A 24,396-nucleotide genomic window follows, 5' to 3' on the forward strand; every position below is an offset into this window, starting at 1 on the left:
AGAATCTCTCTCTCTCTCTCTCTCTCTCTCTCTCTCTCTCTATATATATATATATATATATATATATATATATATATATTTGATATAGATCTGGTGTGGTGGACATTTCGAGCGAGATGGAACTATAAAGAAGAAAACATAACAAGAAGAGGGTGAACTAAAATAAGAGAATAGCATTTACAAACTAATTCCAAGCTGTCATTGATAAAACCTATTAAGATGACTTGTGAGATGTTTACGGCTCAAAGTCTGGTACAAGAATTCTCTTCCATAAGCTAAACTTTTATTAGAACTGCCATTATGCCTATGTTAATAGGAACAGTTGTATGTTTCTCCTCTTCTTCCTTTGCAACAGCCACTTGTGTAAGAATAAAAATCTCTTTGGATAATGCTCATGGTTCCAACAAATTTCTTGGGAAGTGTAAAACATACTCACATGTGGCAAACCTAGCTTGTCTTTGCGGTTGTGCTACATAGTAACTTCCAGAATAATGCACCTATAAGTGATTGCTAGTTGGTTCTCTAGGTAGTTTAGTCTTGAGTTTTTTTCCTCTATCCCTTTTGGGCATCCTGGTTGGTTTTTTCTCGATGATTCATCAGTATAGTGGAGAGATGGTGCTTGGACTTAGTTATGTTCTGTAGGAGCCTAAATCCCCGGTTAGAGGGAGGTAAAACCATGTTACATTGGTCAATTCTCAGTTTACATAAATAAGATGATCTTATTCTCAATTGTCTACGACAAGATATGAAAAATCATCCTTTGCAAACACGAGCTGTCTAGCTAGCCCTAAAAGATTTTCTTGGTTTTGTTGTGCACAACATTTTAAAAACCCTCCGCCTAGCCTGCCTAGGCATATGCCTAGGCCTAGGAGGTACTTTGCTTGCCTACCTAGCGCCTAGCGCCTAGATAGTATCTAGGTTGCCCACCTAGGTTTTTGGAGCGCCTAGGTGGTTTGCCTACATGGATTGCACTTTTTAAGCATTGATCATGATTTCCTTCATTGTAGCCTCCACGTCCTTCAACCTCCTCAAACTATGAACATCTCCTCTACCTCTCTCCACATCAGAAAGACCTCCACTACCACTTAATAAATCTATTAAGTGTCAGTCTAGCTCCTAAGCTTTCCATCACATTGGCATTGACTATCAGAAATTATAATTAAAAATTAAAAAAATAGGAAAACATATAGGGCCTGCCTAGGCTCTAGGCATCATATCCAACGCCTAGGCTACCTAGCACTTTCAGTAACTTTGTTGTGCATGAGATTTTTCTTCAAACTATCCATACATTTGTACGCTCTATTATGTTGTTACCATTAATCAATGATGGCTGATAGCATTCTTAGGGTCTGAAGAGTCTTTCATGTACAGATTAATGAAATTGGTCACATTGCCCTACAAATAGCCTTTTCTCATATTCACCCTGATGTGGTGTATATCACATTGGCATTGACTATCAGAAATTATAATTAAAAATTAAAAAAATAGGAAAACATATAGGGCCCGCCTAGGCTCTAGGCATCATATCCAACGCCTAGGCTACCTAGCACTTTCAGTAACTTTGTTGTGCATGAGATTTTTCTTCAAACTATCCATACATTTGTACGCTCTATTATGTTGTTACCATTAATCAATGATGGCTGATAGCTTCTTAGGGTCTGAAGAGTCTTTCATGTACAGATTAATGAAATTGGTCACATTGCCCTACAAATAGCCTTTTCTCATATTCACCCTGATGTGGTGTATATTCCCTCTGGTATACAATATTATAAATCTAACTTCCCTGGACTGTTCTTTTGCGTTCAGAATTTATTATTGATCTTCTATGGCTGTCATTAGATAATTTCTTTTGTGTGATTGTAATGTAGTTACAAGAACCTTGGGACAAGTCTTGGTTGGAGGCACTCTAAGGTCTGTTTTTTTTGTCTGACTTTTTTGCAGCCAGAGTCAACATTACAGGTTCGCATATGGGTAGGGTTGATTTGGGTAATCGGATATGATTTTGAAAATCCTATGTCTGGATAAGTCATGGTCCTCATGGATGGGGAACTAATAAAACTGAATCAGCATGTGAATTACTATTATTTATCTGAACTTGGCTTTATAGGTTAAGCTTAAGTGTTTTAGAAGACCTCTGAGACCTTCTATTGATACTGACATTGATAAAAACCAATCTGTGCCACATAACTGGCAACTTTTTAGGTTATGCTTAAGTCTTTTGAATTACAGAGGCCTTCTATTGTCACTGGCATTGAGCAAAACAATAACCTTTATGGTTCGATATGTTTTCTTTCATTACGAAGATTAGTGCACTTATACTTGCTTTGCAATATGTCTTGATATATCATGATATTTGGTTGCTTTCATGTGCTCTTCTATACGTTAAATTTCATGTAAATTGTAGAGACCTTTTAGCTAGTATACGGCTTCTGAGTAAGTTTGAGTCATGTCTGATGTTTCCTTTATAAGAGAGGTGTATGAAGAATTCATAGATTCTACCTAAATCATTCAGGCATGTAAAATTACAGTTATTTTGGCATAAGCTTTCTATGTCAGAAGTTTCTCCAAGACTATCATGTCTCCATGAACTCTACTAAAACTTGCTACTGTAAGATATTGGACTTTGTGGATAGTTTTTGGAAGCAAGAGAAAACTTTTCATGCATTTTTTACTCTTCTCAACCCCCTGTTGATTTTCAAAAATATTTCCATCTAACTATTACATAGAGTGTTGGAAGTGGCTAAAATAAAAATGTTGATCATATATGTGGCTTTGCAAGCATAACAAGAACATACACATAAGTTATTTATCTAGAATCTTCTGTTGAAGTCCTAAATCAGGCTTATATAAAAAGTGACACAACACAATCTATAAGGTTTCTAAATACTAAGTAAACAAATTTGACGCAATGCAAATTCAAGTTAACATTAAAATCAACAAAATTAAAATTATAAATGATAAAATTTATAAATCGACAACTAATAGTTTAAATGATAACATGACCTATATTGATGAGAGTACAATTTAAGTCATATCTGAGGCATGTAAGAGTCATGCTCCACTCACAGTTTTCAACAAATTCTGGACATTTGAATTGAAGTCCTCTGAGCTAGAATCAAGAAGGGAATTCTTACAAAATTATAAACATAGATTACTAGTCCTGATTAGCCAAAGGACGAATGATGTTGAAATTGGAAAATGTTGGATGTAGACAGTAGGCAATTGGATTGACAATTGTTTGTTGTGGAAGAAGTTGGAGTTGGGGCTGGTTCTGTAGAACGCTAGCTTCGTTGGAAGGTGAGTATATGAGATGAGGTTCATCATAGATGAAGTGGTTGTCAGAGAAGTGATGACAAATGATCCGGAGTTGATATTAGAGTTTTGGTGTGCAATCAAACAACAGTTGTGTTCGAAGGATCGGGTTGTGATTTTTTGGCAAGAGGTGGAGGTGGTGAAAAATGGTTGAGTGATCGGCGATGAAAGGAGGCTGGATGGAGGTGGATGATGTGGAGAACTAGAGGAGAGCCGATGCTTTGTTGGGTTCTCGCGATGAAGACAAAGTCTGTTTTGTTTCTTTGCTAGCATGAGAGAGGAAAAGGGCGGTTAAACTATCAATAATTGATTGATAAACTAATAACATGGCAATCTTAAATCTTAACTAGATAAAAAGGTGAGACTGTTTTCGTGTAGTTTATTTAGAAGAGGTGGAGAGTTTTGATTTGATACAAGGTAAAACGAAATTAAACGAAAGAAGAAAATGTCAGACTCACTTTCAGCACCTAATATGAAAATAAAGGCTTCGCGCCTAAGAGGATTCATTCCAATTTCTCTAACTCCAATCTTTATTCATATCAAATCTCAATATATCATTACAATGCAAATTATAAACCCCTATTTGAAATTCTATCTCTACTAACTTTGAAATCCAAATCTGTAATTCAAAGTACAAAAGGTTCAGAGTTTGCATTAGCTTGAGCATTCTGTCTAGGAAGGATATGAAGAAGACATGTATAACACATTTGTATGTAATAAGGAAGGTTTAAAAGGTGTATGTGATAAGAGTCATGGAAAAGGGTTACTCGTCAAACGGATACAAGAGTAGGTGCAAGGCAAGGTTGCGGGTGAATCGAATAGATAGAAATGCATGGTTGGTCATGAAATTTGTGAGTGAACACATAAATCATTAGTTAACTAGCCCAAACAAGATTCAATATTATCATTGTCACCAAAAAATGCATCATTCAAAGAGTGTTCAAAAACTTAGTGGAAGTTTGCATGTACTTTCACCAACAACGATTTTAAGAGGCATTAATATTGCTGGTGGGAGTTAGGAGAAAACCATAACCTTACAACAATTTAGTGTCATAAGAAAACATAGTAAGAGTCATATGTGCAACGAGTGAATACAAGCATTAGCAAATTCCTAGATAAAAGGACATTTGATCCAAAGGTTTATTTGCACTTTCGTGAATTGGACAAAATACATGAACTATGCGGAACATATCTTGGGTAAATGGATGATATAGATCTTCATTTTTAAAGTTTAGGGATGTTGTATTTCATGTCGCAAAAATGATTTTAGCTTTGCGCTATTTATAGGGGCCAATCATCTTAGGTAGTCAATTGTTTTGTTATGCGTTACTTGCAGATGAGGAAGAACATATGTTTATTCACTGAGTGGTTGAAGTGTATGAAAGGAGTAGCGATGATTTCTATTATCACAAATCAAGGTAAACCTGTATGCAATGTCATTCAAAGTGTTTTTCCAACTACTCAACATTGTTGTTTTTCCAACTACTCAACATTGTTGTTGCAAATGGCACATGTTAATCATCTATTTTCCTTGCAGATCTGCATGATAAAAAATTTATGAGCTATTTAGCAACATAGTTAGGAAATAGAAAATAGTATCCAGAACTAAAATGAAGTAAGAGAGAAGTTCTATGTAAATGAAAACAAACGTGGTTTATAGACAATATATAAACAATAGTCATTAGATTACCTGTTATCTTAAAAATACTTTCTTTGCTGGAATGACATAGAGAACACACAAAAGTACAAAGACAAGTAATAATGTAAATGATCGAGAAAGATTGGTTCTCAATGATGATAAGAGTAGATGGAAAACATCGTTTATAATCAAACTAAAAATTGACAATAACATGTACATGTGCAATGTTCGAGATTAAAGGACTTTTACGCAGTGTTTTAAATATCGGCCGACATGTCGGACATGTCGGCCGATATAGCGGTTTGGGTGGGCAAGCGACACGAATCAGGATAATTTAAGTCGGATGTCGATTTTCAGGTAAAAATCGGATATATCGGCTAAAAATCGGATATATCGGCCGATATTTCACGTTGAAAAAATCGTCTGATATTTGTTATTTTCGGTTCAGGCTTAATGGGTTGGGTTTGGTTCATTGGGCTCAGTTCGAACCCGATAAGATACCCGATCAATTACCAAAAACGGAGAAAAACCTAGGGCTCAGCTTCTCTCGTCTTCGTCGTTGAAAACCGAACGAAGTTACGCCGCCTTCTCGTCTTCGTCTGCACCATCGTCGTTGAAAACACCCTAGGGCTCAGCTTCTCGTCTTCGCCTTATCTCTGATTATCGTCATCGTCTTCGTCGACTTTGAGCCTTCTCGTCTCTCGTCTTCGTCGAAGTTGAAGACTTCTCGTCTTCGTCGACTTTGAGCCGCCTTGACTTCGTCCTCGAAAGCCGTCTCGTCTTTGTCCTTGAAAGTTGCCTTTTCGAAAAACCTTCTCATCTTCGTCGTTGAAGCCGCCTTTCCCCCTTTGAGCCGCCATCTCATCTTCGTCCTTGAAATCCGAAGCCCTTGAAGCCGCTCTGAGCGCCCTCTCATCTTCGTCGCTGGCTTCAAATGTCAGGTAAGCATGTTTCCTTTTTTTCAGAATCACACAAGTTTCTGTTCTTCGCCGCCCTCTCATCTTTAAAAGGGATTATTTCCTACTGTTGATTGTTGAGTTGCTAACTGATGACTTGTTTTACTGTCTCATCTCTAAAAGCGATCTCAAATGTTTTTGTTTGGTGATGAGAACTTAGGATCCTGAGGGCGCAAATTTATAAGTTGGTCATAAGTCCTGTTATAATTTTTGTTTTCCATATGCACGATATTTTTCTGCATCAGATAGCTAAATCTAAAGAAGAGAGGCAACAATTCATGATTTGATCCCCAGCAAGTAAAAAAAGACAAAATGCACATAGAGAAAGTTCCATCCTAAAGCATTTAAGACTACACCATCACATTCTTGCAATAGAAAATTCAACTGTCAATTTGAATGCTCACTCTGTTTCATTTCCATCAAATAATGTTACAAATGTTTGATAATCAATCTAAGCCCGATTGCTCCGGGGTTTCTCAAAATCAGGTAAGCCTCCCTCTTGAATCTTTTCCCTGTCAATAAAATTAATTTTAAGTTAGTAATTGAATTATAAAATTAAAATATAACAAATGCTAATGCATATGAGATATTTACAGTCAGCTGCCTCTTCTAAATTCATACTAAGTTATGTAATTTGTCAATTTAAAAATGCAAATATAATTGGTTAGTGATCCTAAACATCATATATTGTTTACTTTTTTATATGTCTAGTCTATAAAATTTATAAGTTAGTGATCCTAAACATCATATATTGTTTACTTTTTTATATGTCTAGTCTATAAAATTTATAAAGTATGCTTATATTGAATTTAGGAATGCTATTGTTTACTTTTTTATATGTCTAGTCTATAAAATTTATAAAGTATGCTTATATTGAATTTAGGAATGCGTAGATTACATTTAGGACATGATATTATACATATGCGCCCACCCGATATGACAATCCGATATTTAGTCCATGTTCCCTGATATATCCCCGATTTCCGCTATCCGACATGAATTTCAGCCGTCCGACATGAACCCGACATCCGATATTTAAACCTTGCTTTTACGTAGACATACACTTCACATTATTATGTTAAATTAGATTTAAGGAATTTCATAGTACTATATTCTATGTAGATGAACAATGGATGCACGACATTGCAATATTTAAGCTTCTAAAGTATTATTGCGAAGCAATATGAATAATAATAGAGTTTGATAAATATTTTATGCTCTCAGACTTTATAGAAAATTTAAGGCTGCATTTGACTTAGCAATTGAATCATCTACTTTTCTAGACATGTTATATCTGATTTAAGGTCAGACATAGGTCTGGCCGAGCTGGCCCTATGAATCGGTGCGCCCGGGTTTATGTCCTAGCCAATTTTGAACAGAGTTTGGGCAAGACTTAGTAGGCTAGGTAAGCTTCTCTAACCTCAAGTTGGGGATGGACCCAGCCCGGCTAATAGCTCGCCTTAGGTTGGTCGGGCTAGGCCTAGCCCATAGGAGGTCGGGTCGCAAGTTGAGTTGGTTTTTTAATTATTTTTTATTTTTTCAATTATTTTTAAATTATATCTACATTTATAAAATTGTGTTAAATTTATTTTTTACTATTTTAAACTCTTTATTTAAAATGAAAAAAATATGCGTATTATGTTGCATGAAAATTAAGATCACATAAAAACATCACAAACATACAATTATACGTGGTTTAGACTTCGTAGAAAGCCCTACATTAAGAAAATAACTTTAATTTAAATTTAAATTTAAATTACAAGTACAATAGAAAATAAAAAGAAAACGAAGGGTAACTATCAATGTTCAAGGAGCCGACATCCTCCAAATTGTATTCATCATATTCTTCAAGAAAAGTTTTTGTTTCTTGTCTTTGTAACTATTCTTCTACGTCGATCCAGTTTTTTAGCACATACACATTTCCACTAGTACCATTGTAAGTTATGTTCTCCAGTCGGAAGTGACTCCTGCTTGTAAAAAAGGCACTTTCTAATACAATCGTCGAAGCAAGAGGGATTAATATATCCCTAGCCACAGCATAGAATAGGATAGTTGTGTGTTTCTTTCTTTCAGTATTCGAGAATGTTAAAAGACGACCAATGACTTTTCTTTTTTGAAGGTAATACTTGATTTACAGATACATACGGACTTTAGCCAAACCTGCATTTAAGATTTGCTTTTGTTTTGATTTGATCACCACTTTCTTCATCCATTTTGGCACCCATATAGCATCACCATAGGATGAGCTTGGCATGCGTCCTTCTAGAACTTGTGGACACATAACATTTCTACACAAAGAGCACATAACATCTCTATACAAAGAACACAAATTTTTAATAATATCTTCAGTATTATGTCTATGTCCATAGTCCATATTATCAGAAAAACTGCGTAAGCATGTCTGATAAATTATCACGTTTTATTCTAGGATCCATACCAGCCGCTAAATAAAATATATATGGTCAAAATTTTTTTTTTAAACTTACGGTCCATATTCCTTATGCAACCTGCAAGAAACTCATAAGTTCTATACTCTACAAATAATTCAACAATATTACTAAGATGATAAAACACTAAATTAATAGTAGAATATTAAACTCCAGAAAGTGTTCTGGTTGCAGCCTTAAATTTCTCAAGGAACCGACAGAAAACTTCATAAATATTCCACTCGTAAGCTGTTATGGAAAGATTATATATATGTTTACGTTTAATAAATGCATCAACGGCTTTTTCGGTAATGGATAACATCAACAAGCTTTTTGTAAGTAGAGTTTCATCTCGTCTTAAATCACTCTTTAAGAAATTTCCTCCTTAATCTGTAAATATCTCAACACTCTTTAAAAGTCTATTTTCTTGGACCACTATCTCTTATACAAGTAATAAACCATTTTAGCTTCTGTAAATGCTAATAAAAAATTTCATTCTATCCTACACACAAATAATAATATGGCAAACATATCTCATATGGAAAAAATTTACCCTTCATCAACGGATTCATAATTTCTTTCAATTTTGAAATTGCTGATGTGTTCTTTGAAGCGTTTTCAAAAGATAGAAAACATTTTCCTCTTTGTCCCCCTATAGTCACGATAGGTTTGTGAAATTCCAACATGAATTCATCATGCGTTATGTGGAACTTCAAACCTCCTGAATGAGAATATTCTTTTCTGCAAAATCTAATTTTCATCAATATAATGCGCAGTAACACAAATATAATGATTATAATTAGTAGACTCCCATAAGAGGTCAAAGCTATCTTGGTGACGACAAAAATAAAGTAGCTTGCAAGATATTTTTTTAGAGGAAAAAAGGCATTCAATTTCTCTTGTAATCGTTGTTCTTTTGATTTTTTGATATTTTGGGAACAGAGTAATTTTGAAAAAAATCATTTTTGGTAATATTAAAAGGAAATTCAGAACTTAGCTAAATTTTTCTTACTGTGTTTAGGTTTATACTTCAATGTCGATAATCCACCTGTACCTCCAATAATCTATGATTGAGTTTTCCCTTTCCCCAAATGCGTAAGTTTTACGCGTTTATCTGTCAAATGTCGAGACAGTGTTCTAGCCTCCTAATTTTTTTTAATATTTGTAGACGTTTTTGCATGATAAACAACGTGCCGATCTGTTACTGGCTGCATCTACAAAATTTTCAAAATAAGGCCAAACTCAGGAACTTTCTTCTGAATCTTTCTGTGTAGTCGGAGTGGGTTCTTTAACTTATGTATCGGTTGTTTGTCTTTTGTTTGTGTCTCCGAAACTTTTCAGTCTCTATATTTTGAGAAAGTCAAAAAGTCAGGCTTAGGCATCGAGGGGGCCGAGGTGAAGGATAAGAAGATGTAGAATGTCTAGCGATGGTAGATATGGGTGCTAGCATCCTACACGATTATTGCAATTTCATCGAAGAAAGTGAAATAGAACGTCTAGAAATAGAGTTTAAGGGTGGTAGTTGTAGTTACTGTTGGATAAGTAAAGATAATTGTACTTGTGAGATCAACAATATAACCTACTTGTGAGATCAACAATATAACCGGTGGGAGTAGCAAGGTAGTAAGAATCGTAGGGTGCATTATAGATTAGACCACTAGTACTAACACCGGCTTCATAAGAATATAAATTAGAATGTGAGAATTATAACCACTTCTACCGCCACCAGATGGGGAGGATGAAATGTATTGTGAGGAAGAATAAGGATCTATTGGAGAATTAAATCTAGTGAACAGAGTTTCTAATCATGGGAGATTTTTTTAAAGAGAAACTATGACTCTTAAGAGTTTTCTTTTGATAAAAACTATAAGGCTGCGTTTGGGAACTTTGATTTGGATTTGGGAAGTTGATTTAAAATCAAGGGATTTTAAATTTAGGATTTGAAATCCATGATTTAAGAAATCTTTTGTTTGGATATCTTTATTAAATGAAATGATTTGAAATCTTTGATTTTAAAATCTAGTGTTTGGGTACTTTATTATACATGAATTTGAATTTAAAATTGATAAAAATTTATTCTCTTAACCCATCTTGTTTACATCAAATGCAATGGAGATGTGTAAAATAGTAACCAAAAAACACATATAGATAATTTTGGCGATGATAGCTACATTTGCTAAGTTTTCAAATTCATTGCCCACCATAACTTGTAAGAGTTTTAACAAAATAAAAATGAAGAAAACTCTACAAACATATCAAGTATCTTAAAAAAAACATCTAAATAATACATTACCATTGCATATTTCATAGATATTCAGGTTGGAAAACACTTGAGGCTTGTTTCATATTTCATACATATTCAAAGTGAGAATAAGTTGATATCAGAGCAAATAAGTAACAATTCCATTATCTTCTCAAATACATGTACAACTGACAATTACATAGTCAATTTGATCTTTGATATACCAAGAGAAATGTTAATAAGAAAAAATACAAAGAGTTACAAACTGAATAGCATGTGAGAAGAGAAGTATCCTTGATGTAAAGAAATTGCAACTGAGGATTCAGAAGTTCTTGTATGATAAACCCTATCCGCAGCAACAAAAGAGTAATTCATATGCCATCACGATATGAGCCCAAAACCTACAAAGAAAATGAGCAGATCAATAAATTTTTTTAATCAAGCTAACAAGCTAACAAATTAAACAAAAATGTCGGATAAGTGAGATTGAATAAGATAAGCATGTATACAAGTGATAAAAATAGCCAATGCTTTGAAGAGAAAATGAGCAGATCAATAATTTTTTTACCATTGAGCAGATCATCTTTCAAACGAGGGAAAATTAAGAGATTGAATAAGATGGTGTTACATAGTCTGTGTACTATTTATTACTCACTTGGGATTAAATCTACAAGAAACTCCCTTGTTCTTTCCCCTAATTTTCTAAAATTACATTGAATATTCAATGTCTAATTATTTCACTTGGACGCTATGGCACTGGTTCCTGAGAATCACGCTCTTTAGGTTCAACAAAGTAAATATGGATCAGTATGCACCTATCTTTACCCCTGCTATATTATTAAGCGCGCGTATCCATGCACTGCTGTCTCTTTAATATTTTGTTAATATATCAGCTTTGATATATAGTAGCTAACGGAATTTCTAAACAAGATGCATGATGGAGTTAATTTGAAATGATAGTGGGATTGCATTAAGCTCTACTCCACCATATATTGGGAGTTTGTCAAATTGAAAACTTGTTACATCGTGGTTTTGCACTCTAATATAAGCATGTAAATGAAGCAAAAGAAACTTTTGATTTCCACACTATTAGAGTATGAGTAAGAAATGCATTCAGAAACTAAATAAAAAGAAATGGAAGATATGCCAAGGTTATTAGAGTATGAGTAAGAAATGCATTTAGAAATGCATCATAATCAAGTATACACTAAATAAAAAGAACAGAATTCTCAATAAAATGAAAATTTTGTACCTTTGAGATGAGACAAGCACTCCTTACTTGAATTAGTAAAGAATCCATCAAAATTGCCAAACCCTAATGCATTCATAAGAAATCATCAAAAAATTAGAAATATTCGGTTAAAAATATTGTTCAAATAACATTGAGATGAAGAAAAGTAGTATGATACAAGAAGTTCACAATCATCTAAGTGCAAGATGATTGTGAACTGCATATAATCATCTAAGTTCACAATCATATATTCTTGAAAGGATATATGCAGTTCACAATCATCTAAGTGCAAGATTATTTGCATACATTGATGATTATATGCAGCGTACCTACCTGTAAGGGAGAACATAATTACTTCCCCATCGCTCATACCACGGCCTCCACCCGTAACTACGACGAAGAGAGAACATAATTACTTTATCATCAGAGTAGAACTCTGTAAGGTTTCACGCAGCGTACCTACCTGCTGTTGAAATTAACAAAGCCAACAGTGTGATGGTAACTGGGAGCTTGAGAAGGGAAGCAGAACGCTTGGCGGCCATTTCTTGCTAAACTTCCCCTGCAGTCCTTGGCGATGAGAGTATCCCGGGAATTTATAGGATTAAATTAAGAGATGCAAATTAGTTAGGAGCGCATGTCATGTTGCTTAGGTTTGAGTGCACTCAATGCCCTCCTCTGAGATCATCCATTACGCATTTTTGTCAAGCGTCATACAATCTGCATTCCGTGCAGGTTCACATCAATTAGAATAGCCTTACAGGATAATATTAGTAACACTTCAATAATCCTCCGACGATAAAACAAATACCACCCACGAGCACATTATGGTCCGCTCTTTTCTCCATCACACTATCGAAACCAAATATAATCTAGTTGATATGCAGAGAAACAGATGCATTTACATGTACACTGTACACTACACTGATCTTCCTTCATATTTACGTTCACTGCTATGTTTCCTTCTGGTTAACATCAGCAAAATTCTTGAAAGGATGGAGAAATCATAATCATATTAATCAAAAGCCCGGATGGCTCAGCTAAACATTAGCACAGTTCACAAATTCTTTCAACAAGACCAATATAAAACAGCCACGATGCATGCAAAATGAATGAACAAGGAAACTGACAGATTATATGCAATTCACAATCATCTAAGTGCAAGATTATTTGCATACATTGAAAGGACAAAATCATACCCTCCCATGCCTGATCAATAGATATGATTAATTGACATATTTTCAATCGTATAATTTTCAGAAATAATTATTTTACAAGAATTCCTGGGCGGGCATTTCAGAACGAATTTCTAATGATACAAGAAGATAATGCTAGAGAGCTACTCTCTATGTATAACAATCATCCTGATACATGCTAGAAGTCACAAGTGTACACACGTGTGCATATGTACAAGTATGAATCCGTAATTGGTCGGCATATTTTCAAAAAAAGTGCTCTACTGTTACCATATGATGCAAATATATCAAGGATATCTGAAGATGCACATGCATAGCAATTCACATACAAAAGCTTTTGGTGATCACATCCATATAATACATATAGACTAATATATACTACCAGTTTTCACATTTTAAAATTTCAATCCTAGAACCACGTTTGCCTAACAAAACATGTAACCATCACGATTCTGCACTTGCAAACTAGAGCTATGAATACCGTTGAATCATGCATCGTTATCAATTACACGTTCAAAACCCTCCAATTTCCCCTAATCTCTTGGACAATTATAACCATCCGTCGAAAATTTACAATCCAGATTGCGATTCAAAAGATCAACCAATCAACTTATCCCTATTAAACAATTCAAAATAATGATCCACATGGAAACAAAACAAAAAACATCCACCAATTCCACCAACACACAGATTCATTCAAATAATCCAAACAAAAATTAACAAAAAATTAATCAGGATTGCTCACCTTCATGCTGAACGGACTGGCGCTGGCCAGGCTGCGTTCGCTTGGCGACGGTGTGAGCAGCGGGAGGCGACGGTGCGGGGAGGCGACGGCGAGGGGAGGCGGAGAGGGGGAGATCGAAACCAGAGAGAGAGAGAGAGGGGATCGCGAAAATTCCTTTGTTATCGGGTCGGGATTTGATAAATGACAAATGGTGGGTTGGAATTTGAAATCAGGGGTTTTGAGCTTTCAAATTCTTCTTTGTTAAATCAATTGATTTAAAATCTAGGTTTAAATTAGAACCCAAACTAGATATTTGGATATTAAATACATTGGATTTTAAATCCAGACCCAAATCCAAGTTCCCAAACACACCCTAAGAGAATAAGAGTGGGAGTCAAATTGAGAGAGTTGAGAGAGATATGAGAGTGGACTCTGAGATTTGTAGGAGATAACGACTCCTATTTTGGAGACTTTGAGAAGAGAGATATTGTTAAAGGAATGAATCAAATTTTGGAAATTTGAATTCCGAATTTCCGACAAATTTGACTATGAGTTGACGCAAAGAAAACGAAAAGAAAAGATTTGGTAGAAAGATAACTTTGAGGTGATGTAAAGGGAAATGAAACCACAAAGAGCCATTTAGGCTCTCATTTTTGAAGTGTTTTTTCCTTGATATATTTAGAGTCGTTTGGTTTTTTTCACAATGAGATGTGGATGCTATTAATACACTAACGTGTGCTAAAATTGGATAGCCAAAGGTTAATTAAATTGCTTTATCCTTCATATTAATTTACCCACTACTTTCTAAGTGCATAAAATGAAAACTTCAACTGCTGTTGTCATTAATCTAATATTCAACTATCCTAAATTTCAGCGTTTTATCCATATCTTTAGAGATGAAGGATAAGGATACATTCATGGAATCCAAATGCAATACAAAATTATTTAGCTTTGATTGTTGAAAAGTTAAATATGCTTTTACTTTCCAATGGGCTAATTTCATTTTCTACTAAATTATTTAATGTTTTGTAATACATTTGGTTGCAATTTTTAAAATTTATGGGGGGGAAATTGTAAATATTTTAAGAACTTATATGCAATTCATTAATTTTTCGGGGGTGTAACTGCGCCCTTGGGCACCATTTAAATCCGCCTATGATTATAGCATATATATTTAATTGTAATAGCTATATAAGCTGATATTCATGCTATGAAGTATGATTATGATATATTATTACAACATTCCTCATTTTCTTACATATGTTAATCCTTGATTATGCACTTTTAACTTGATTATATCATATATGTTTAATTGTAATAGCATACATATGTTAATCCTTGATTGTGCACTTTCAACATTATAGCGTATGTGTGTGTATATCTATCTATCTATATATATGTCATATGTGTGTGTGTGTGTTAATCCTTGATTGTGCACTTTCAGCTTGATTATAGCGTATGTGTGTGTGTGCGGGAGCGTGTGTGTGCGTGTGTGTGCGTGTGTAATTGTAATGATGAAGTATGATCATGATAAGTATAACAACATTATTTATTTTCTTACACAAACATTTACAAATATTTCTATAGTTCAACAGATAGGCTAAAACTCAAAATGCAGAAAATATAGACTAAACAGCTAAACACGACCAACTAACATCTAATACTACTAACATTATCAAAATTTTAATAGCAATTATTTGTGTTAACACACGCGTTGCAACTAAAGATTGAATCGAACACAGTAGAAGGACATGCTTGTAGAGATAATTATAAAAATATGGCATATAAAGTTACTCATCTTTAGAGAAGAAATTGCTCTACATTTGTTAGATTGATCAATAATCTGAGAAAATCCTAAGAAATTCAAAGAAAAAAGAAACAAAACCTTTTATTTTATCTCTTACAATTCAAAATTCCTCTAATCTATACTATCTAAACTTGGGAAATCATCTTTGTAACTTCCACAATTCATAAATGAAACATCTTTCGGTTTAAAATCATTTGATTCAATATCCTCTACTTCCCTAAACTACTCTGGGTGTAAAGTCCAAATCCAAATCCAAACCAAAATATAAATCCAAAGTTGGATTTGCATATCTTTCTTCTTGAACATTTTAGCAAATAATTGCTCCTCCTCGCAAACTTCTACTACATTTTCTGTTAACGGGTAGGGTACATATAAAACAGAAGAGGGAGAGTTATGAATGGATTTATTCTTTTTCGGTGAACTTGTCAGGCTTAATATTTTCACTTCAGAAATGTTCTTCTTTGATAAGTTTGATATTGCATTCTTTTGTTTCTAGATGTGCTTCGCCGCCTCTTGATACACATTGAAGGCTCTTTAGCTGTAGAAAAAATACCGATTAGACCCATTTTTCTTTATCGGGTCTTGAATCTTCGCTGCCAATCCCTTATGTTTATTATTTCTTTATTAGGAGTAGAATCAACAATATCTGTAATTTTATTTTCTTTTTTCGAAGGACCATTATCTGGAATTATGACTTCCAAGATGGTTCTCTTTCTCTTTGCAATATATCTTCTTTATTTGATGAAGAATCTGTCAAATCAGCATATGCGGGTTTTTCTTAGACGAGGTAATGTTGATTTTTCTATAGATTCTGGTTTTTTTCGAATATCTTTGAAATTGTTGGAGTCGATGAATTGCCCCAATTTGTACGCTCTTATTCTCAAACTTTTCCTTTGTGAAGGCATTTCATTTTCCTTGATGTTTCAAATAATCAATGAAAAAAATTATTTCTCCTTCAAGTTAAAGAACCTCTTGAAAAAAATCTTTATATGTAGAAATCCAGAGTATTTGACTCCAAAGCCAACTCTACAACCATAGAAAAAGCAAAATATAAAAAAATAAAAGAAAAATATATAAAATTGATAGAATTTATTGACAATAAAAATGTGTTCATACCTTGTAGTTTTCAATTGCATGGAGCAACAAAGAGGACTTGAAGTGAGAAATAAGTACTTAAATTTGGTTGTGCAATAGTATACATAAACCCTTGTTTAATTTTCTCTTAAAACTCCAAATAGAGAAAAATATGAGGAAAAATATTTAATCTTATAAAAGATCACAAGCCATTGGATAATTTACAATGTGCATTAAAAACCATTTGATCGTTTAATCTTAATTATGAATAGAGAAAAAAATAAACTGACCTTATAAATACCTTCTCCTAATTGGTGAGAGTGACATGAGAAATTGAAACGCATAGTGAGAATTTATTAGGTAATTAACTTGGGTAGAAGTACTGGAAACATCTTTTTAAAAGCATTTGATTGATTTTAATATAGTAATTAATATAAAAAGATTTTTTTTCCTTGGTTTATTTTGATATTTATTTAAAATTTTACGTGTTACATTTAATAGGGGGATAAAGTCAAATAGGAAGTAAATAACTAAAATAATCAATTAATTTTAAAATTTTATATATTTGTTAAAATAGCACCCATTCATAATTGATGAATTTTAGGAGGCCAAATTCCAAAACAACTACATTTTTCGTGCTATTTACTGTTAATATTACTAATTTTTAGGTAGGTATTACTCTTTAGGTTTTATACAGGGGAAAAAAGCTTAGTCGCGTGTCGTTGCTTTGTTTTTCCCCTTATAATTATAAGGGCTAAATACCCATATTAGTATTTTAATTCCACCCTATTTATCAATAATATATTTTAATTAGGCAAACCTGCTTTAAGACATTTTAATTGATTCAACTTACCAACAAGATCATTTTTCTCGTCGGCGATCAGTTTTTCGACGAGAGCTCGTCACGTGCGTGACACGTGATGACTTAAACTGTTTTTTAGCTGCTGATGTGGTACGAATTTTCTAACGTGGATAAAACAGTTGGGTGAATAAAAGAGGAGATTCAAGTTGAGATTGGGTGAGATTGGAAACTAGGTTTTATCAAATTGGGGCATTCAAACTGAGATTGAGCGTGGAAGAGAAAATATTATGTCGTCATGAAGTTCAAGCTCTCGTTCTAAAGCAAGCAATGTCAGTGAAAAATTGGGATCACATATAAGTATTAATCACGGTTTGAATGCTTTGGCAGATATTAGAAGGTGGAATGAGGAAGCAATGATGGTTGGCAAGAAAATCTTTAAGCGTGGAATGGATTGTGAGTATTATTCATCATTTACAGATAAAAATCCTAGAGAAGGTTTTATAAATGTCAGAATCCTAATGGTGGCTATGGAATGTGGGAATGGTTTTATAAAACTCAACATCAAATGAATCACCAATGTACGCCACATTACTTCCAAAGTCAAATGAACCCCATGTCTATATTTAATCCTAATTTGCATAGTCATCTGCATAATTTACGAAAAAAAGTAATAGTATTGTAATTAACAATCAAAGTACCAATCTCAGTTCTAGCCAATTTAAAGCAAATTGCATAAACATTTTTTAGAATCTAATATAATTTGCATATAAATGTGCCTAAAAAATCACTAACAAAGATATATATATTTCACTCTATTTCAACCAAATTCAACCCTATTTATTAGGAAAAAACCCCAACTGTGAAAACCCTAATTCTATCAAATCTAACAAAAGGCAACATATTTTGGGTTTATCTTTCATTTAACTCAAACTAAATACGTGATTAACTTATCCTCTTAAAAACCACCAAAAGATCTCATAAGTATAAAGAGAATCAAACCTTCGCATCGGCTTGTACTAAGCCGTCGTTCTCCGAAAATCACCTTCTGCATCAACTGAGGAACACCATCACATAGAATCCTTGCAATCTATCTCCTTCAACTGCCTCCTCCACGATTTCTCACTCTATTTCTCTCTCTCTCTCGTTCAAATTCTGAAAATAAAATGGGCGAATCTGTCCTATTTTGGGTGAATTGCGATTTGTAGGCGGTTAATTCCCGCATTTAAACACTACCACGTTAAAAAATCCGTGTCACATCAGCAGTTAAAAAACAGTTTAAGTCATCACGTGCCACGCATGTGACGAGCTCGCCGGAAAACTGGTCGCCGACGAGAAAAAGGGTCTTGTTGGTAAGTTGAATTAATTAAAATATCTTAAAGCAGGTTTGCCTAATTAAAATACCTTCTTGATAAATGGGGTGGAATTAAAATACCAATATAAGTATTTAGCCTAATTATAGTGTTTTACCCATGGTCACACGAGTGTGTCTGATTCCTTTGTGATATATATATATATATATATATATATATATATATATATAAAAGAGAAGAGAGAGAGAGAACTTATGTCAACTTAAGTGGACCATTTACCAAAGTTTATATCCATTGATAAAAAGTCTCTTCATATGAATGCACGGATCTCTAGGTATGGAGAGAAACTTTGGTGGATGGTCCACTTAAGTTGACATGTTTTTTTCTCTCTCTCTCTCTCTCTCTTCTCTATATATATATATAATATATATATATATATAATATATATATGATATATATAACTATAAGCTTTTTATCTCAATTTACGGCTTCCCTTTCTAAATAAAATTTTGATAAAATTCTTTTCTTTTCAATTTCACTTATACAATTTTGAATGTGAGAAGAAATGTATAACATATAGTTGTAGCTGTCATTGCTTATTAATCATAGAATACTTACAAGTGCAGTAAAACAATACTATCATATATATGTAAGTCACAATACTTGATACTAGGTTCGAAAATTTGGATACTTAATAAACTTAGTTAATGTTTTACAAATGTACTGAACAACAATAAGCTTGATATATATTGTTTGGATACTCGTTACATACCAAGAAGGCCCCTTCTTGAAATGCTAAATACATCTTCAAAGAAATATGTATGTTAGGACTCACTTATCATTCTTCATCATTGTATATAATAAATTTTAACAAATATTTTAGACATTAACTTTTTGTGCTATATTTAGATCTTTTTAAAAAGTAATAGGATCCTAAAATTGGAAGAAAATTTTGTGTATTTCCACGTTATTATTTTTTAAATCATTTTGTAAATTTCTTTTGCAAAATAGAAAATAATTTTCAAACAAACTCCCACCTTATATAATTTTCAAACAAACCTCTTTTCTCTTATGCTTCATTCTCCACCTAAATTTAGCATTAATTGCTGCTTATATTGATGATGGGGAGGGGCCTCCACCCCCCCTTCTCCTCCCCCTTCTCTCCCTTCCACCTAACCCTTAACCCCAAATCATCGTCACTGGCGAGTGGGTGTCGCAGATGGTACTTTGGGATGGGGATGCTGCCTTGTCCTCTTCCTCTTGAGGTTTATTTGTGATTTTTGATAGAAAATGCTTATTTGAAAATTATATAGTATAGGATTTTTTTGCAAAAAAAAATTATTAAGAATATATTTTTCTTCCGAGACAAATTTTGCTCCCTTAGGGATTATGGGAGAGAAATTTGGTTGTTTTTAATAGGAAAAACCAAGTTTGGAGGGTTTTGTGACCCTGAAGTATCGAGAGATTTTTTGTATTTACCCAAGTAAAAGATGGATACATGGCTATTTTTATAGTTGAAAGGTAAGCTACCCCATCTGTCTTTGTATGTAAAATAGGGATATTTATGGTGCAATTCCTCCTTTTCCCCCTAAAGTCCAATAGTTTGGCTCTCAAACTCAGAACTTTTTGAAAGCATCGTAGTTATATATTAATTGTTAATGATGTGCTGGTTTGTGCTAGAAAATATCTTTATCAAGCATTAAGGTGGCCTAAATTGTAGATCACTATTAGTCTCATGTTTTGTTAATATCTTGGCTAAGTAGCACTTTTATGCCTTATAGTTTACATGACTTTGCATTTGATCCTACCTTTTTTTCCCTTGACATTTAAATACCCTATAGTTTATAACTTTGCATTTATATATATTTTTTCTATTGACATTTAAATACCTTATAGTTTACATGACTTTGCACTTATATATCTATATCTTTTTTCTTAACATTTCTTTGAGGTATCTTCTCTTGATATTTAAATACCGTATTTTTTTAAACGACGTCTAAGTAAATTTCCATAGTTAAATCTTAACTATACCTATAGTTGGTATTTTCAACTAAAAATCTCATTTTCTTATTTAGCCTCATGTAAAGTTGCACTTATATATCTAAATATTTTAAGGTCATAATTAACTAATTTTTATCATGTGCCTTTTGCATTGAAACTTTTAAGAGAATATTTAATTAAAAGAAGGTAGTAAAGTGCTATTAAAAAAACAATATGGTATCTAAATGTCAAGAAAAAACAAATAAGAGTGTATAAATGCTAAGTGGTGTAAACTATAGGGTATGTAAATGTCAAGAAAAAAGAGTTAGTTTATATAAGCGCAAAATCATATAAACTGTAGGGTATTTAAATGTCAGAAAAAATAGTGTATATGAAAGGTACTTAAGTGCAATATATTTAGCCTTATATTTTTCATGTGCAAGCTTTAAATTGGAAATTTCACACTAACCTACTATACTTGTTTTCAAATCTAGGCGGTCGTCTTACTCAAATTCTATCAAAATTGTGCAGTATAATGGTGCATAAATCCAAATGGAAAAAAAGAACCTCCAAGTAGAGGAAGCAAGTATATTATTTGAGCCAAAGTTGTTTGATAATTAAGTAGAGTCCAATCTTTTTGTCTAAATTTTTAAAAATAATATATAAAATATAAAATTTAGAAATTAAGAAAAGACATGTCAATTTTGTGACATGACAGTTTTTTGTGCTTTTAACTACAAATTCTCTTTATATATAAAGGAGGAAAAATAAAAATAGATAGAAGTCGTAACAGTAGAACAGGAGCCCAACAACCTATTAGCTTTGTTTTGTTAGTTGGCTCAAGTTGGGTTGGGCTTCATGGGTTTTTCTTAAAGTTGGCTCAAGTTAGATTGAGCCATGGGTACTAAAATTGAGTTGGCTAAATATTTTATTAAAAGCTTAAGTTGTAGCCCTAGCGAGTGAGATCTGAGTAGGCCTTATTGGGCTGGGCCTCATGCGGGCTTGGTTTGCCTTTTTGACCTTGATTTGGGGCTTGTTTAAGCCAGGCCTATAGTAGTGAGTTCTCTTTTTTTTTTAAAGAGGGGTATAGAGAGGAATCCCCCTGTGGGTAATCCCTATGGAATCGCAATGGAATGTCTTGATGCAATGTTCTAGAGCAATGGAAGTTTGACATAAGTGAGTTTGTCTATTCCATTGTTTGAATTAATGTTCTCCATGTTGGATTGGTGGGTTCAACTTATTAATTTACTTCAACACAAAGAGGAGGTCGATGTGAGGCCTGCCTTTACGGTTTGTGGTTTGGTCATAACCGATATTGTGTGAGAGAAGAGGTGGTAACTTCAGAGATAAGAGCTAAGATGGTGTGGGTGGTTACGTGAAAGAACTTGATGGGGATACATATGAGGGTACATGGGGGATTTTACAGCAGCGAAAAAGTTGGGGACCACTTGCCTTAACCTAGTGGAAAATTAATTGTGATGGTGCCTTCTTGGATGACAGTAGGAAAATAGGCTATGAGGTGGTGATTCAGGATTATTGCGGCTAGTTCATTAGTGCCCGTGGAGGTAGATTGTATTGCTTTCTCTTCACCATCCATGGTGGAGGCCTTAATGTTTCTCCAAGGTGTTTGCTTTGCTAAAAGTATGTGAGGCTCTATGGTTGATTTTGAATCGGATGTAAATATGGTTGTCAATTGGTTAAATGGTGATGAGAATAGCTTAACGGCATTTGCTCACATATGTAAGTCTACTTTGTTGGAGGCTTGCAATTTTCGTTCATACCAGTTATTTTTAATGGGATAAGGCAACAAGGTTGTTGATTCTATTGCGAAGTTTAGAGCTGCGAGTAGCATGCATTACTATTGAATTGAATCTTTTTTGGAGTTCATTGGTTAGGATATTATTGTTGATGTACCTTCCATTGATTCTCGTTAATATAAATTACTTTTATTTCAAAAAAAAACATATGTTCATAAAAGGCATTTATGCTTTCATGTGCTTGCTTAATTAATGTCATTCATGCAAAGAAAGTATCTTTGAGATAACATGAAAACCAATAACTTCTTCACTCATATATTTTATGTAACCAACCTTTCTCATTCTCATGTATATTGGATTTTCTTTTAGTGCATTTGAATGTTGGACATGGATCTATTTACTTACTATGTTTCTACCTACTAAAATAGCTCAGGAGTTCTTTACCATGCAAGGTTTTGTAAGGACAATAAGTGACCTCGATCCATAATAATAGAAATTAGCCTACTCTATTTATACTCTTCAACTGCTCCGTCAGTAATCAAACAAATGTGTCTTCTTCCTCATTTGCAAGTAGTGCACAATAAAGAAAATCGACTATCTGTGGTGATTAATGCATGTAAACCCATTTTGATAAGTCTATATGTAAGATCCAATGTAATATCTTTGTAATTTTAAGAATGAAGATCTAGCTCATCCATATGTCTAGAATACGGTCGTCATGGTTTTTGTATTGTCCAATTTAATAAAGAAATAAAAGTATGAATCTTACCTTCTTTTATCTAGGAATTTGCAAATGGTTGATATGCATTCATTACACATATTACTCTTTCTTTGCTTTCTTATATGACCATAGTATTGTTGTGGTGGTTCATCTTTAAGTGTCACTATCAAAATTTAGTGTTCGTGAAATTGTTGTTAGTTGAAGTCCATCTTCATGAAACTATTAATTAGGTTTTTAAAGTTTTTTTTATCACCTTTATGTCAGTATAATGTTTGTTAATCTTGTCTAGGCGTCAGTTCATGATTTATGTGCTTGCTAACAAATTTATAACCCCATATACTTCTCAGTCAGATTGATATCCAACCTTGCATTGCAGCCTATTCTTGTATCTCTTTGACAATTAAATTGTTTCATGCTCTCGTATCATTGCTAAGTATTAGGGCTTAATGACTTATTATTATTAAATACCAATGTGTTTGATATGAGTTTTTTTTCATCATTCTTGAATGATTGCCTAAACTTATTTCTTTTATTCATGCGTAGGCACTGTATTGATTATATGTAACAATATACATAGGAAATTCCACTTCGGTCCATGTTTTCATAATTTTATCATTGTCATTTTCATTACGATTTGATGATTGTGAGTTGGCAGCTCATTTAGCAAAATTAGCTACAAAGAGATAAAATAATGAGCCTAGACATTTTGATATGACAACTAGGGCAAGCCTAATTATATGTGCATCTCTTGATAGCTCATTTTGTAAAATGAGCTATCACCTCATACCTATTTTTCCTTGTTATTAATATAAATATCAATAATGTTTTACAAAGTCTAACTCAACGTTAGTAGCTTTAATGTCCCTATTGTTGCACTAAAACTCCGAAGTTTTATATTGGACAAATTATTAAAAATAACATTTTTTAATATTAATTGGCAAAATCGACCGTTCAAGAAAATAATTGGCAAAATCGACCCTTTTGGGTCGATTTTGCTGTGAAGAAACTTTGTTGAAGTGCACGGGGCTACTAGTCCCGTGCATCTCTCTCCTCTCCCTACCCCCATCCCACCTGACCATCTCTCTCTCTCCTCACTCACCTCCCCCTCTTTAATCACGCCGGTCGTTTATCAAACCCGACGCCAAGCAGGAAGCGGCCGTCGATTCTGGGGTTGGATGTGCGGAGGGAATGGAGGGTCTGCTGGGGAGGGATGGGGTAGGGA

The 24,396-nt window shown here is 33.6% G+C and overlaps 1 protein-coding gene across 1 annotated transcript in view; it reads left to right on the plus strand.

The window, feature by feature from the left end:
• The window catches only part of LOC109846168, a 40,483-nt gene that overhangs the window by 4,743 nt on the left and 11,344 nt on the right, over window positions 1–24,396 (plus strand). The gene's annotated exons all lie outside the window — the stretch shown is intronic.

The sequence above is a fragment of the Asparagus officinalis genome, chromosome 6, assembly GCF_001876935.1.
Source record: "Asparagus officinalis chromosome 6, Aspof.V1, whole genome shotgun sequence".
NCBI lineage: Eukaryota > Viridiplantae > Streptophyta > Magnoliopsida > Asparagales > Asparagaceae > Asparagus > Asparagus officinalis.